General features: G+C 45.0%; 1 pseudogene; it reads right to left on the bottom strand.

Annotated features, from left to right (window-relative positions):
- Window positions 1–3,399: 3,399 nt before the first annotated feature.
- On the bottom strand, window positions 3,400–15,986 carry LOC144605231 (guanine nucleotide-binding protein G(t) subunit alpha-2-like; annotated as a pseudogene).
- Between the last annotated feature and the right edge of the window lie 1,210 nt (window positions 15,987–17,196).

The raw sequence follows: 17,196 nt of genomic DNA, 5'->3' as shown, positions 1-17,196 counted from the left end.
ATCCCTTGAGGATTTAGATCTGAAATTAGTCATGTTCTTCAAGGTGTACTTCTCCACCACCCTAGTCAACCTACCAGTTCAACCCTTTGCATCCTTGTATACCTCTTGTTATCACACAACTTAATAATGGGTGCCACCCTTCTTGAGGTCATCTGTTGCTGGCTGAATTTATTTTTGTCTTTTCTCACCTCCAGTTTATTCCCCCCCCCACCACTACTTTGCTTGAAGAAGGGTTCTAAACCCTCACCTATTCTTTTTCTCCAGAGATACTGCCTGACCCGCTGAGTCACTCCAACATTTTATGTCTACATTCTTCAAGGGTTGTTATAGAGTCAAAGAGTGATACAGTGTGGAAACAGGCCCTTCGGCTCATCTTGCCCACACTGGCCAACTTGTCGCAGCTCCACTAGTCCCACCTGCCCACGTTTGGCCCATATACCTCCAAAACTGTCCTATCCATGTACCTGACTAACTGTTTCTTAATAGTCCCTGCCTCAACTACCTCCTCTGGCAGCTCGTTCCATACACCCACCACCCCTTTGTGTGAAAAGGTACCCTTCAAATTCCTGTTAAATTTTGTCCCCTTCATCTTAATCCTATGCCCTCTTGTCCTCAATTCGCCTACTCTGGGCAAGAGACTCTGTGCATCTACCCAATCTATTCCTCTCACGATTTTACATATTGTTGTGTGTTTTTTCATGTTGTTGTTGTGTGATTATCCGTGATTACGGCGTACACTTAGAGTTACGTGCCATGTCGTCATCTTCCACCAACACAATGTCAAACGCACTGAGCGCACTGAAGAAGATAATGCAGGTAACTCTCTTGAAACAGTGGATCCATTTCTTCCACTCAGACCTCTCCACCGACGTCAAACATTCTGAGACGGGAGCAGAAATGGGCATTTCACCACACCAATGTATCACAGATCAATGAAAGAAGGACACTGTTGTATGGCTCGGTTGTAATTATGTTTTGCCTTTCCGCTGACTGGTTAGCACGCACCAAAAGCTTTTCACTGCGCCTTTGTACACGTGACAGTAAACTAAACTGGAACTAAAAGTGCCTTTTACCAGCTTATTACTGTGATGAGGTGATGCAAATAGATCAAAACCATTAGAAACCGCAGCCAGAAAGAGGACACAAGATGGTTGAGTAACTCAATGGGTCCAGGCAGCATCTCTGGAGAACATGAATAGGTGATGTTTCGGGTTGGGACCCTTCTTCAGACTCTGGGATCAGACCTCTTTGGGACTATGGGGCTTTTCCAGCACAAAGATCTAGAATTTAGAATCTAGAATCAAGACCTTGGGTGCTATGGAATTAACGTTATACTTGTCTGTCATGGAAATTGTGACACGTGGACTTAGACGAGATCTGGGGTTAGTGGAGAAGAGAGGATGAGAATTGGGCCAAGAATTGGATTCTCGTTTTCAGGGGTGGATTAATGAGTTTCTAAAGTATTCCTTCTAATTCCTGAAGCATTTCCCAACTTCTGGTGTTTTTAAGGTGGAGCAAAATGACCCAAAAATGGTCGGTTTGACTCCAGGCAAAACCATTTCTCAGTCACATAATGGAAGGAAGTGCGGCGCGTTGGTGCAGCAATAGAGTTGCTGCCTTACAGTGCCAGAGACCCGGGTTCAGTCCTGTCTATGGTTGATGTCTATGTGGAGTTTGTACCTTCTCCCTGTGACCGACCGCATGGGTTTTCTCCAGGTGCTCCAGTTTCCTCCCACTTTACAAAGACGAGAAGACTTGTAGGTTAATTGGCTTCTGTAAAATTTCCCTAGTGTGTAGGATAGAACTAGTGTATGGGTGATCGATGGTCGCCACAGACATGGTGAGCCAAAGGGCCTGTGTTTCTAAGTGCACTGTATTTCTAAACTAAACTAAACTAATGTGCAGCAAAAATGACACAAAATTGTTGGTTTCAGGTTTCACTCCAGGAAAAACTATTTCTCGGTCACAAAATTGCATAGGAAAAAAAATCTCTGCAATTGAATACCTTGGCCCCAAGGTCCTTCGGTTTAATGAGAGAACAGTCAAATTAGTGTCAGCCTCAGAAACCTAATGCATCTCAAAAAGCTATTTGATTATGGTGGATTTCTCCAGAAGAAAAATATACCTTTTTTCTTTCAGGCATCTTTTGTAAAACAGAAACACAAGCACTGTATCAAATAAAGTAATGCCGTTGCTTTGATATGTTAACATCTTGGGCTGTTTTGCAGCGGAAAAAAAAGATAACACATAATTTCTGCACTTATATCAGCTATCAGCTCGTTTCCACAGTCCAGCATTATTGTTCACACCATCACTTACAGTGCTAGATATTTTGGTTCACTCGTTTAAATGTGCATTAAATTACATTCATTACCAGCATGACCAGAGGTGTTGATGTTCTCGACCCTGAAAGTCATTAGAACTAGCAAATAACTTTTTTTCCTGCCATTTAAAGAGGGAACTGAAACTAATAGGAATTGTCCAAATAACTCACTAATCGTTTATCAGTACTACCTCCATCTGCACCATCTCTGACATTGGCTTACATTAGTCGCCAACATATCTTTGGTTTAGTTTAACACAGTGAGTCAGGCAGCATCTCTGGAGAAAAAGAATAGGTGGCATTTTGGGTCAAGACCCTTCTTCAGACTGAGAGTCGGGGAAAGGGAAATAGTGATGTAGAGCAAATGAATGAGAAATATGCAAAAAGCAACAATGTTCAAGGATAGTTGGAGCCCACAATGGTCCATTGTTCCTTTTATTCATTTGTTCTATCCCTCTATATCACCGTCTATATCTCTCATTTCCTTTAACCCTGACTCTCAGTCCGAAGAAGGGTCTCAACCCGAAAAGTCACCTATTCCTTCTCTCCAGAGATGCTGCCTGACCCGTTGAGTTACTTCAGCTTTTTGTGTTTATTTTCAGCTTAAACCAGTGACTGCAGTTTCTTCCTACACATTTAGTTCAGTTTAATTTAGTTTAGAGATGAAGTGTAGAAACAGACCCTTGGGCCGACCGGAGTGATCCCCGTCCAATGGACCAACAAAATCATAAGTCATAGGAGCAGCATTAGGCCATTCAGCCTATCAAGTCCACTCCGCCATTCAATCATGGCTGACCTATCTCTCCCTCCTAACTCCATTCTCCTGCCTTCTCCCCATAACCTCTGACGCCTGTACTAATCACAAATCTATCTATCTGCCTTAAATATATCCATCGACTTACAGCCGTCTATGGCAATGAATTCCACAAATTCACCATCCTCTGACTAAAGAAATTCCTCCTTCTCTCCTTCCTAAAAGAATATCCATTAATTCTGAAGCTTTGACCTCCAGTCCTTCCACTAGTGGAAACGTACGGATATAGGAATTAATTATTTTGGTAGCATTATTCAACGTACTAGGAGGCCGCGACATTAAGCTGATATTCTGCTGCTCTCTTGAAGCAGGCTTGTACCCCTGGTCACCCCACAGCTTCTTTATAACATCCACCAGCTCCTTGGGCATGGTAACCTCCTCGATTGAATCTGCAAGGTTAAAAAATTGTCTCCCAGCTTCCTGGAAACAGAAATGAGAACAAAATTAAGGGTGTGAACTATCATAACTTTTTCAACACGAGATGCATTTGGAGCTTGAGGATAAGAAGCAGCCTGAATTTCTCGAACAGGGTGGCACGGTGGTGCACCGGTAGAGTTGCTGACTTACAGCGCTAGTGACCTGGGTTCCATCCTGACTACGGGTTCCATCTGTACGGAGTTTATACATTCTCCCCGTGACGTGTGTGGGTTTTCACCAGGAGCTCTGGTTTCATCTCACACCAAAGACCTAAAGGTTTGTAGGCTAATTGGCTTGGTAAAATTGTACCACGGGCATTTCCGCACTGTATCTCTAAACTAAACTAGGATAATAGCTCACCGCATTGGTTGTCCTTCTCTAATCAATCTCAATGGTGGACATGGCTCGAATAATGGCCAGGATGGACTGAAGGATGTTGCCGTTAATAATAGATATGAAACATTCTTCCTTTGAATAGCCATCTTGATGGTTAATTTGACAAGAAAAGTCAAAATCAAATAAATTGTTTACTATTCACCAAGTTATATATTCTTCGCCTAAATTCCTGTTTTAATGATTCCTTTGTACCTTTAAAGCTTCCGATTGTTATAGAATCATAGAGTTCTAGAGTCACATAGCGTAGAAACAGGCCCTTCAGCCCAACTGGCTCACACCAACCAACATGTCCCACCTACACTAGTCCAACCTGCCCGCTCTTGGTCCATATCACCTCTAAACTTGTCTGATCCATGCACCCGACTAAATGTTTCTTAAATGTTGTGATAATACCTGCCTCAACTACCTCCTTCAGCAGCTGGTTCCATACACCCACCACCCTTTGTGTAAAAAAGTTGTCTCTCAGGTTCCCATTAAATATTTCCCCCCTCACCTTAAATTCCAGTCCTGAGTTCTATTCCATGTTTTATATTCTTTGCCCAAATGCCTGTTTTAGTGATTTCTTTGTACCTTCAAAGCTCCCAATTTTCATTTTGGATTTCTTGCATTTGCGTTTATCATATCATATCATATCATATCATATCATATCATATCATATCATATCATATCATATCATATCATATCATCATATGAAATCACTAAAACAGGCATTTAAATGTGCAAAATTTCTTTCTCAGTGAGTCATTCAATCCAAGTGTTAAAAGAGACAAAACTATCATTCAATCTGTGGAATTCTTTGCCATGGAGGCCATCAATGGATATTTTTAAGGCAGAGATAGATAAATTCTTGATTAGTGTCAGGGGCTATGGGGAGAAGGCAGGAGAATGGGGTTAGGAGCGTGAGATATAGATCAGCCTTGATTGAATGGCGGAGTAGATGACGGGCCGAATGGCCTAATTCTGCTGCTGTCACTTATGACCTTACCTGAAATTTTGCTCGGAAACTAAAAGCAGCAACAAGTTGGCTGGGCCTTAAATTAAATTATTAGCTAAAAGGATTAGAGTGAATTGCGTAGAAATGTCCTCTTTCAAAGAGCAGTGGGGACCTAGGCCGCACTGACTGAACTCCTCCTCACAATTTCATTGTGTGAGGAGCACTTAATGTGGAGTAAACAGCTGAGGTCAGATAAGTTTCTGTAACTGATTATTGGTTGGCATGACCTTGATGGGCCAAATAGCCCACTTCTATCTGTTGAGTTTCTGTCATAGAGTCATAGAGTAATAGTGTGGAAACCGACCCTTCGTCCCAACTTGCCCACACCGTACAACATGTCCCATCTTCACAAGTCCCACCTGCCTGCATTTGGTCAGCATCCCTCTAAACCTGCCCTGTCCAAATGTTTCTTAAGCATTGCAATAGTACCTGTCATTTTATGATTCTATGAATTAGTTCTTAATTTTTGAAGATCCTGTTTATCTTCTACATTTTAGAACACACATCGAACAGTGGAGAACAGGAATGGGGCCCTTCGGCCCACAATGTTTGTGCTGAACATGATGCCAAGTTAACCTGATCGACCAGTATATCATCCATCCATTCCTTGCACTTCCATATGCCTATCTAAAAGCCTCCTAAAAGCCACAATTTCTTCCCAGTGGTTATAAGGCAACTGAAACATCCTATCAACAATTAGAGAGTGGTCATGAGCTACGATCTACCTCATTGAAGACCCTCAGACTATCCTCAATCGGACTTTATCTCGTACCAAACCTTATTCTCTTTGTCATGTATCTGTACACTGTTGTCAGCTCGATTGTAATTGTGTATTGTCTTTCCGTTGACTGGTTAGCATGCAACAAAAGCTTTTCACTGTACCTCGGTACATGTGACAATAAACGAAACTAAAGGAAAAATATATATATGTGCGAGAGATTGACAGTTTACAGGGAAATAAGTGGGGGAATGGAATTGATGAGCATAGGCTCAGTGCAACATGGATGACCATACGCTCAATGGGCTGAATGGCCTCCTATATTGTTATAAGAATGATCCATGCAATTTTTTATGGTATGAGGATAGTTATTTTTCTCTGCAATTAACAGTTAAATCTCAGCATGGATGGAGCATTGCAAATTTGCCTCCTAAGCATGAATTAATATGATGAATTTCTATGTGGGCGGAAATGTGCATTCACAGTGTGAGCCACAGATGTTGTAATAGATCGATGTGTAAATTGTGTAAATGGTACGTGACTATGGCAAGCAGCATAAAAAAGCACGTTGTTTGCAATTGCAGACCGAGCTTAACACTGGAGTTAGACACAAAATGCTGGAGTAACTCAGCGGGCCAGGCAGCATCTCTGGAGAAAAGGAGTAGGTGACATTTTGGTTGAGGCTACATCTTTGGCCTCGACCCGAAACATTACCTATCCCTTTTCTCCAGAGATGCTGCTTGACCCGCTGAGTTACTCCAGCATTATGTGTCTCTCTTCGGTGAAAACCAGCATCTGAAGTTTCTTCCTACACATTAACACAGGGGTGTTGTTTTATGAACCATAGGCTTTTGTCAGTGAAAGGAGTAAACATAGAAAATAGGTGCAGGAGTAGGCCCTTCGGCCCTTCGAGCCAGCACTGCCATCCAATATGATCATGGCTGATCATCCAAAATCAGTACCCCGTTCCTGCTTTTTCCCCCATATCCCTTAATTCCGTTAGCCCTAAGAGCTATATCTAACTCTCTTGAAAACATCCAGTGAATTGGCCTCCACTGCCTTCTGTAGCAGAGAATTTCACATATTCACAACTCTCTGCGCGAAAATGTTTTGCCTCATCTCAGTCCTAAATGGCCTAACCCTTACTCTTAAACTGTGACCCCTGGTTCTAGACTCCCCGAACCTCGGAGGTCATTTTTCCTGCATAAACATTTTAAAAGGCAGAAAAGTTGAACTTGCTTCATTTGTTTGATGATGGTGTTCTTTCCTGATTCGCCTGCACCTGAAAGATTAACAAATAACAGATTTTTGCAAATAGCGGTCGTCCTGAAGGAACGCAGGAGATAGGAGAGGGGTAGGCGAAATTATCTCTAAAACATGCTACATAATCCGATCCAACCATAGGTGATCTATTGCAAAAATAAAGTGCTAGAGGAACAGGGTGGCTCAGTGGTGCAGTGGTAAAGCTGCTGCCTCACAGCGCCATGGATCCGCGTTCTTAAGTTCATAAGTGATAGGAGAAAAATTAGGCCATTCGGCCCATCAAGTCTATTCCACCATTCAATCATGGCTGATCTATCTTTCCCTCTTAACCTCATTCTCCTGCCTTTTCCCCATAACCCCTGACACCCTTGATCATGACTGTGGGTGCTGTCTGAACGGGCAACACGGTGGCGCAGAGGTAGAGTTGCCACCTTACAACGCTTGCAGCTCCAGAGACCTGGTTTCGATCCTGTCTACGGGTGCTGTCTGTACGGAGTTTGTACGTTCTCCCCATGACCACATGGAATTTCTCTGAAATCTTCGGTTTCCTCCCACACTCCAAAGACATACAGTTATGTATGTGAATTGGCTTCACAAAAATGCTGGAGTAACTCAGCAGGTCAGGCAGCATCTAGGAAAGAGGGAATGGGTGACGTTTCGGGTCTAGACCCTTCTTCAGACTGATCCGAGTTCAGTCTGAAGAAGGGTCTAGACCCGAAACGTCACCCATTCCCTCTCTCCTAGATACCTTCGATTTGTACCAGCATCTGCAGTTATTTTCCTACACTATGTGAATTGGCTTGGTAAATGTAAAAATTGTCGCCAGTGTGTGTAGGATGGTGTTAATATCCGGGGATCGCTGGTCGGTGTGGACCCGGTGAGCCGAAGGGCCTGTTTCCGTGCGGTATCACTAAACTAAACTAAACTAATCGCAAAGACATGCAGGTTTGCAGGTTATTCGGCTTCTGTAAATTGCTCCTAGTATGGAACTAGTGTGCAGGTGATCAATGGCCAGCCTGGACCCGTGTTTCCACGCTGTGTGTCAAAATTGAACTAAACTCAGTGGGTCAAAATTATTCCTGGTATTTCCTCTTTTCCAATTGTAAATGAAAAAGGTTCCTAGTGTGGCATGGATATAGTTAAATATCCCTGAACCTCAGAGGCTAGCGTAGTTCATCTGAAGTGTCACAGCTGGTTCCCAGACATCCTCAATGCCAAATTTCTATTCTTGCTTTGAATTTGGCTGGTTTATGTCTCGGCTCGGGTATACTAAATTGAAAGAAATATGTCCAATAAAAATATACAGCTCTCCAATCTGAAATTAAGCCTTTAGTTCGTGGTTCCTATTCCCTGTACAATATCAAGTGACGTACGATGGACTATTAGTCAGACTCTTGCATCTGATGTCATTCCATGAGGGGTGATCTTTTGAGTTGAGAGATGCAACAGGCCCATCGGCCCACCGAGTCCGCGCCGACCAGTGATCACCCCGGACTCGAGCACTATCCTACGCACTAGGGACAATTTGCAATTTTACCAAAGCCAATTAACCTAAAAACCTGTACATCTTTGGAGTGGGGGTGAAAACCGGAGCATCCGGTGGAAACCCGAATGGTTACAGGGAGAACGTACAAACTCCGTACAGACAGCTCCCGTGGTCGGGATTGAACCCGGGTCTCTGGCGCTTTAAGCCAGCAACTCTACGTGTACAAAATCATGAGAAGAATAGATCGGGTAAACGCACAGAGTCTCCTGCCCAGAGTGGGGGGAGATTGGGAACCCAGCGGTAAGAATACTAATTTCAAGTAACCCTTGCATTCACTCTTTCGCCTCCCTCCCCCACCCTTGGTGTCCTGCTGGTTTCACTGATCACATCCATTCATTATTACCTCTTCCACAGGACAATGGACCATTGTGGGCTCCACTTCCTGGGTCATCAGTAACGGCTCTGCTTTATTCTGAACCTTTATCATATCTCTAGTTTCCCTCTTCACTAACTCTCAGTCTGAAGAAGGATCTCGATACGAAATGTCACCTATTTCTGAGTTACTCCAAAATTTTGTGTCTGTTTTCAGGAATCAGACAATAGTTTTTGGGGGGGGGGGGAGGGGGAGGGTGATTGATTCTCTGGGTTACTGCTGAGTGACTCCAGTTTTTTGTGTGTCTGGTTTTGGTTCCTTCCTACACAACCCAAGGCATAATCTGCCTAATTCCTACACAGGTTAAATTCTTCGTTCACTGCACTAATCCCCTTTGTGGATAAGGAGAAGATCTGACAAAGTAGATAAGATGCTACAATCTCTCCCCCCCCCCCACCCCTCTACAGTAAATCCCGAAATTCTCTCAGAAGACTCAACCAACATAATCTGCTCTGGCTGAGGTCAGCCGATTGAAGTGAGATCGCGTTGTACTGCAGTTTTCCGAGGCCACATCTTCTTATTTACACGCGTCAATGGTGGTCTGATCTTGCTGGCTTCCAACGTTAGAAGTCAGGGAGGTGCAAAGTGCTGGGGGAACTCAGTGGGTCAGGCAGCATCCCTGGATATCATGGGTGATGTTTCAGGTCGGAACCCTTCAGAAGAAGAGTGTCCCAACCTGAAACGTAGCCTGTTCATGTTCTCCAAAGTAGTTGCCTGACCCGCTGAGTTCCTCCAGCACTTTGTGTCTTTTTTGGTATATCAGTATCTGCAGTTCCTTGTGTCTATAATTCAGGGATGTTTGTAAAGCAAAATTACCTCTGAAAATGCGCGTTGCCATCTGTTCTTTCTACTTCAGTGCCGTGTACAGGCACGAAAGTGATGTTCATTGTATGAATTATTTAACCTTAAGAAAAGGCTGATCATTGGACTTCATGAATAAAGTCACACAGTGCAGAAGCAATGAAGCCTTAATGATCCTTCTCTCCATATCTCACAGCTTTGCCCACTCATCTGCCAATCATACCCCCTCACCTGTATCCACCTATCACTTGCCAGACTTTCCACCCCCACTTCTCTTTTCCAGCTTTCTCCCCTCCACCCTTCCCCCCCCTCCCCCACCCCCCCCATACACTCCATCCCACAACAATCAATCTGAAGAAGGACACCGGACCCGAAACGTCGCCTATCCATGTCCTCCAGTGATGCTGCCTGACCTGTTGAGTTACTCCACCACTTGATGGGCTGAATAATTTAATTCTGTAACTTTTTTGAACTTATAAAGACAGGGACACAAGGATGCGAACAGTGGAACTGGAGGATGACTAGGGTGGGGGAAAGAGCGGAGAGAGGGCGGGGAAGGAATGCAGGAGTTACTTGAAATGGGTTGTAAGCTGCCCAAGCAAAATATGAGATGTTGTTCCTCATCTTAACAAGACTGTGGTTGAATACCTCAGCTTCAGTTTAATAAGTTCAAAAATTTTAGGGGCAGATTTAAGCCATTCGGTCCATCGTCTACTCCACCGTCCAATCATGGCTGATCTATCTTTCCCTCTCAACCCAATCCTCCTGCCTTCTCCCCAGAACCCTTGATACCCGTACTAATCAAGAATCTGTCAATCTCTGCCTTAAATATATCCATTGACTTGGCCTCCTCAGGCGTCTGTGACAATGACTTCCACAGATTCATCACCCTCTGACTAAATATATTCCTCCTCATCTACTTTCTAAAGGTACGTCCTTTTATTCTGAGGCTATGGTCGGTCTCTGGTCCTAGACTCTCCCACTAGTGGAAACATCTCCACATCCACTCGATCCAGGCCCTTCACTGGCAGTCTCATACCCTCTTCCCGCCATCTTTTCCTCCTAGAAGTCTTTCATTCTCTGTGACTTAGGCGGTAATGGTGGCACAGCGGTAGAGTTGCTGCCTTACAGCTCTTGCTGCGCCGAAGACCCGGGTTCGATCCCGATTACGAGTGCTGTCTGTGCAGAGTTTGTACGTTCTCCCCGTGACCTGCGTGGGTTTTCTCCGAGATCTTCAGTTTCCTCCCACACTCCAAAGACCTACAGGATTTGTAGGTTAATTGGCTTGGTGGATGTGTAAAATTGTCCCTAGTGTGTGTAGGATAGTATTAATGTACAGGGACCGCTGGTCGGTGTGGACTCGGTGGGCTGAAGGGCCTGTTTCCGCGCTGTATCACTAAACTAAGACTGAGTGATGCCTCAGCAACTGATTCTCCAGACATATTCAGAGTAGAGACTTGCAAACACTCGCCACCCTTTGAGTGTAGAAATCTCTCCACATTGTAGTCTATGTGGGGTTTCCTTTTTACTGAGACCATGACACCCCACTTCCCCCACCCCCATTCTCAACTCTTCATACAGAGAAACAGCCGCCTTGCGCCCACCTTGTTTGCTCCCTCATTGTAAGATTCAGCATGGAAATAGGCCATTCAGCGCACTGAGTCCACGCTGACCACCCATTTACACCAGTTATCCGACTTTCCCCATCCACTCCCTGCACACTAGGGGTTAATTTGCAGAGGCCAATCAACCTACAAACCCATATGTCTTTGGGATGTGAGAGGAAACTGGAGCAAACGGCAAAGTTGGCTCGACATAACTTATGCCTGGAGCCTGCACTGCATGCAACAAGTAAATGCTACGGGAGATAGCGATCTGAAGCAAGTGTTGGATGTGCAAACAGATTTATAGATGCAGCATGGAAACAGGCCCTTCGGCCCAACGAGTCTGCGCCAACCAGCGATCCCCACACACCAGCATTTTTCTACACACTAGGGACAATTTACAATTTTACCAAGCCAATTAGCCTCCAAACCTGTACATCTTTGGAGTGTGGGTGGAGACCGGACCACCCGGAGAAAACCTACTCAGTCACAAGGAGAATGTACGAACTCCCTACAAACAACCCCCTTAGTCAGGATCGAACCTGGGTCTCTTGTGCTGCAAGGCAGTAACTTTGCCGCTGCGCCATTGTGCTATCGCCACACAGATCAGGTCAATTAACACTTAAGGTGCAAAACTACCACCCCAGCACCTGAGAGACCTATTTGCTGCAGCTTTGCAGACTCATTATTAGGCAGACTGCAATAAGATGTTGCCTGACCCACTGAGTGACCCCAGCAGTGTGGAATAATGTGCGTCTATTAGAGTGACGCACTTTGTCAATGTCCGTGACAATGCAGGCATTGTACGTGACAATGCAGGTAGCTTATCGAAGCAATCATTGAAAAGAAGCAACGAAGGGATTGTATAAATAGTGCACCAGGGATTTGTGTGTGGTCTGCTGTAATCCATCATCTCCGTTGGATAAAGCGTCGGAGTATTAAGGCATTAAAGACATGTAAGTAGAAATGTGACTGAGCTTTGATCTAGCTGCCCCTCCTTGCTGTCTTTCTGTGAAAACACCGGAGATACACACCCAGTTGTTACTTCCTCTCAAGGTTCCTTGTCTTAGATTGCCCTGAGCTTTCCATTTGCTTTCCTTCTCAAAGTCATGTGTGCAAAATCATGAGAGGAATAGATCGGGTAGACGCATAAAGTCTCTTGCCCAGAGTAGGAGAATTGAGAACCGGAGGGCATAGGTTTAATGTGTGGGGGAGAAAGGTTTAGTTCAGTTTACAGATACAGCGCGTAAACAGACCCTTCGGCCCACCGAGCCCGCACCGACCATTGACCCCTGCAACCTTACATTATATACACACAATGGGGACAATTTATAATTATACCAAGCCAATTAACCTATAAACCTGCACTTCTTTGGAGTGTGGGAGGAAGCCGGAGCACCCGGGGAAAACCCAGGTGGTCACAGGGAGAATGTACGAACTCCGTGCCAGACAGCACCCGTAGTCAGGAATGACCCCGGGTCTCTGGCTTGGTCAGGCAACAACTTTACCGCTGCGCCACCATGCTCCCCCTAAAATAGCAACCTGAACGTTTTCATTCAAATGGTGGTAGGTTCAAGCTGACAAAGGAGGTAGTTGAGGCAGGGACTATTACAACGTTTAAGATACATTGGTACGTGGATAGGACAAGTTTAGAGGGATATGGGCCAAATGCAGGCAGGTGGGACTAGCGTAGATGGTACATGATGGTCGGTGTGGGCATGTTGGGCCGAAGGGCCTGTTTCCACGCTGTATCACTCTATGCTTCTGGGACTCTTCTTCAACTTTCGTATCTTTAATACAGTGACACTTCTGTCTGTGAGGGAGGGAGAAGACCAATGGAGGACCCGGCATGGGGGGAGAACAATGGAGGACCTGGCGTGGGGGGAACCGCCCTGAGGGGGGGAGGGGAAGAACAATGGGCAATTGGGGAGGGTGGGTGAACAAAGGACAATGGGGGGGGGGAGAGAACAAAAGGATGAGCCGGGGTGCTTTGTAACTTTGTCAGCTCCGTAGGTGCCTGCTCTTTGTATACATTGGGTGTGCATCAAAGAATTTCACTGTGCCTAGTCACATTTGACAATAAAGTATTCCATTCCATTCCATAACACGCATTGAATTGTTCTGGCTGCATTCTATTTTCTTTGCCCAAAATCAAGTTATTGAACCATAACAACACAATGTGTGCAGAAAGGAACTGCAGATGCTGGTTTATACTGAAGATAGTCACAAAGTGCTGGAGTAACTCAATGGTTTAGGCAGTATTTCTGGAGAAAAAGGATGGGTGACAAAGGCAGGGCCCTTAGAGTCATAGAAAGTCATAGAGTGATACCGCATGGAAACAGGCCCCTCGGCCCAACTTGCCCACACCGGCCAATATGTCCCAGCTGCACTAGTCCCACCTGCCAGCATTTGGTCCCTATCCCTCCATACCTGACCTATACATGTACCAGTCCAACTGCTTCTTAAATGTTGGGACAGTACCTACCTCCCGTGGCAGCATGTTCCATGCACCCACCACCCTTTGTGTGAAAGAGTTTTGTTGTACAGACAGCACCAGTAGTCAGGATGGGACCCGGGTCTCTGGCGCAGTAAGGCAGCAACTCTACTGCTGCGCCACCGTGCCACCCTCAATGTTGAATCATTTCAGTTCAGTTTCTGTTCAGTTCAGTTTATTGTAACGTGCAGCGAGGTACAGTGAAAAGCTTTTGTTGTGTGCTGACCAGTCAGCAGAAAGACAACACACGATTACAATTGACCCATTTACAGTGTATAGATACGTGGAAAGGGAACAACGTTTAGTGCAAGGTAAGGCCATTAAATAATTTCAGAGGGCATTGAAGAGTGGACCACCTTACTGAGGGTTTGTGGTCGCAAGTAGCTGACCAAATGAGGACAGCAGATTTCTTTCTCTAAGGAGCATTAGTCTTCCAGATGGTGCTTCTATATTCATGCCTGTGAGGCATTGTGAGTAAATGAAATCAGCATCGCTAATTGACTCATGAAGTTTCCATCGCCGGTTTAATGAGATTTTAAATTGTATTTTCTGGGCAAAATAAAAGCGAGCAACAGAACTCGAATCCAAACATCTAATTTGTTTGTCTGCTTGAGTTCCTTTTTTCACAGTCCTTCCTTCCCTATGGCTCTGTTTTGACTCGATACTAATCCGTAGGAATTTTTGCTCCAGGTTTCCTGGTTCAAGACCCTTGCAAGAAGCTTGAGCACAAGAGGCAGGGCGATTTCAAGTATTTCAATTTGTGGTATGGAGGGAGTGCTGAGTGGGTCTCTTCCACATACTCCGGTTTCCTCACACATCCCAAAGACCCGCAGGTTTGTAGGTTAATTGGACTCTGTGAATTGACCCTGGTGTGTAGGGAATGGATGCGAAAACAGGGATAACATAGAATGAGCTTGAACTGATGACAGGTGGTCAGCATAGACTCTGCGGGCTGAAGGGCCTGTTTTAATCCTGCATCGCGAAACTAAACTAAAACTGTCCTGAGGAAGTTTTGATTTTGTCGGTGCAGCTTAGAACCCATGGCTTAGTGGTTTGATGAAAGGTTTCGACCCGAAACATCACCTATTCCTTTTCTCCAAAGATGCTGCCTGACCGGCTGAGTTACTCCAGCTTTTTGTGTCTATCTTCAGTGTGAACCACCATCTGTAGTTCCTTCTTCCACAACCCGAGGCATAACCAGCCCTTTCATGTGGATGCAACTGCGAGACTATATTTACTGCTCAAATAGATCTACCACCGCAGAGGGACCATGGGTTGTTGTGGGATCTTGCTGTGTATCAATTAGCTGCCATGAATGGTGACATTAGAACAGTGACGCACTTTAAAATCGCATAATTTCTCACAACAACCCTTTGAGGTCACAAGGCACTACATCAATGTGTTTTCTTGTTTTCAAACTGCGCTGAATTTTATTCTTAGCACATTTCCACTCAATCAAAATGTAATCGTGTTCTGAATATTCTGTAATTTGGTTATTGCATGTCTTTTAATATATTAAATAGTTTAATCAATAGCTTGGTATTATCACAAACAATTTCTTGGCTTGGGTAATTTTCCTTGTTTTCTGCAGGGAGTCATAGAGTTATAAAGTCAAACAACGTGAAAACAGGCCCTTCGGCCCAACGCCCACACCGACCAACATGTCCCATCTACACAAGTCCCACCTGCCTGCGTTTGGCCCATATCCCTCTAAACTTTCCCTTTCCATGTACCTGTCCAAACGTTTGGCATATTACCTGCCTCTTTAAACATTAGTTTTGTTTTGTTTCGTTTACAGATATAGCATGGAAACAGGCCCTTCGGCTCACCGAGTCCACACCCACCATTAATCACCCATTCACACTAGTTATCCCACTACACGCTGGGGGCAATATCCAGAGACCAATTACCCAACAAGTTTTAGGGATGTGGGAGGAAACCGAAGCACCCGGAGGAAACCCACACGGTTTGATTTAGGAATTTATCCGAAAGAGTTTGAAGACAGATTCACTCAAATGAAACTAATTTATCTTTGCATCATCAAAGTCAAATTGATATATATTGAAAGCTCTGGTTTTGTTTCAAATGAAAGGTTTGCGTTGAAGTCGCAGATGTCTGAGTTACCCAGCAGCAACAGTTTCACGGTCCTGGCTTCCACCTCTGCATCTTGCTGGAACTTCTTTTTCCAATTCTTTCGACCTCTTGGCTAGTTCCTTGTCCTCCGCACTCGCTCCTCTCCCCATTTCTGAATCCTCTGTTGCTTCCAGCGCAGTAGAAGGTGGTACCTTTCGGACGAAGGAAGAGGGAGCTCTTTGGCGGTGAGGGGCTGGGATCCTTTGCCAAATTCTGTACAGAGACACCAAGGTGTCACACAACAGCAACATGACGTCCAAGCGGGCTCATCAACCAAACAAAACAATGATCTCAGAGCTTTCCCCTCTGCTCTTTTGACTTATCTTTCTTCCGACCTAATCCCCCCCCTTAGTTGGGATTACGGAGCCACCTCCTAAACAGTGAATCCAATTAAAACCAAGGAGATCGGAAGGTGGTACAAAACAGAGAACTGCAGGTTTATATCGAAGAAAGACACAAAGTGCTGGAGTAACCCTGCGAGTCAGGCAGCATCTCTGGAGAAAAAGGATGGGTGACCTGTTGTGTCAGTTCGGGTCTGAAGACATGTCATGACACGTAGACCCGAAACGTCACCCACCCTTTTTCGCCAGAGATGCTGCCAGACCCGCTGGGTTACTCCTGCACTTTGTGTCGATCTTCGAGATGGGAAGGTCATTCCTTGGATCTGATATCTGCCTTCCATATTCACTGAGAACAAAACGAGCGAACCATAGGCAGAAAGATCCTACGTAGAATCCAGTGCAGAATTTCTTAAATGATTCAACAACTTTTGCCCATATTATGCTTATCTTGATGCCTACATTCTATGCCAATCTAACCATAAGTTGATGGCAAAGCACAACGTATTTAGTTTATTGTCACGTGTACTGAGATACTGCGGAGCATCTTGGACAATACAGCTCGCACCCCCCTCCATGACACACTGGTCAACCTGAGGAGCACCTTCAGCAGCAGACTGGTCCCACCAAGATGCAGCACAGAACGCCACAGGAGATCCTTCTCCCCTACGGCTATCAAACTGTACAACCCCTCCCCCTTCTGTCGTGGGGTAGACTGAGACCGACTCCTCTCCCCCCCCCCACCCCCTCCCCAATCTTTGCACATCCCCAATCCTTTCCACTCGTCACTGTAATTTCATGTTTGATGTGTACTTTGTGTTTTTATGACTGTTGGCGGATCATTGTCAGGTAATCTCCTTCAATAATGGATGTATTTGTGCCGGAAAGGGTGCAGAGAAGATTTACAAGTGTGTTGCCAGGACTCGTTGGCCTGAGCTAATGGGAGAGGTTGAGCAGGCTAGGGCTTTATTGCTTGAAGCAC

The sequence above is a fragment of the Rhinoraja longicauda genome, chromosome 24, assembly GCF_053455715.1.
Source record: "Rhinoraja longicauda isolate Sanriku21f chromosome 24, sRhiLon1.1, whole genome shotgun sequence".
NCBI lineage: Eukaryota > Metazoa > Chordata > Chondrichthyes > Rajiformes > Arhynchobatidae > Rhinoraja > Rhinoraja longicauda.
The sequence above is the reverse complement of the archived record's forward strand: the minus strand, read 5'-3'. Positions and strand labels throughout refer to the sequence as shown.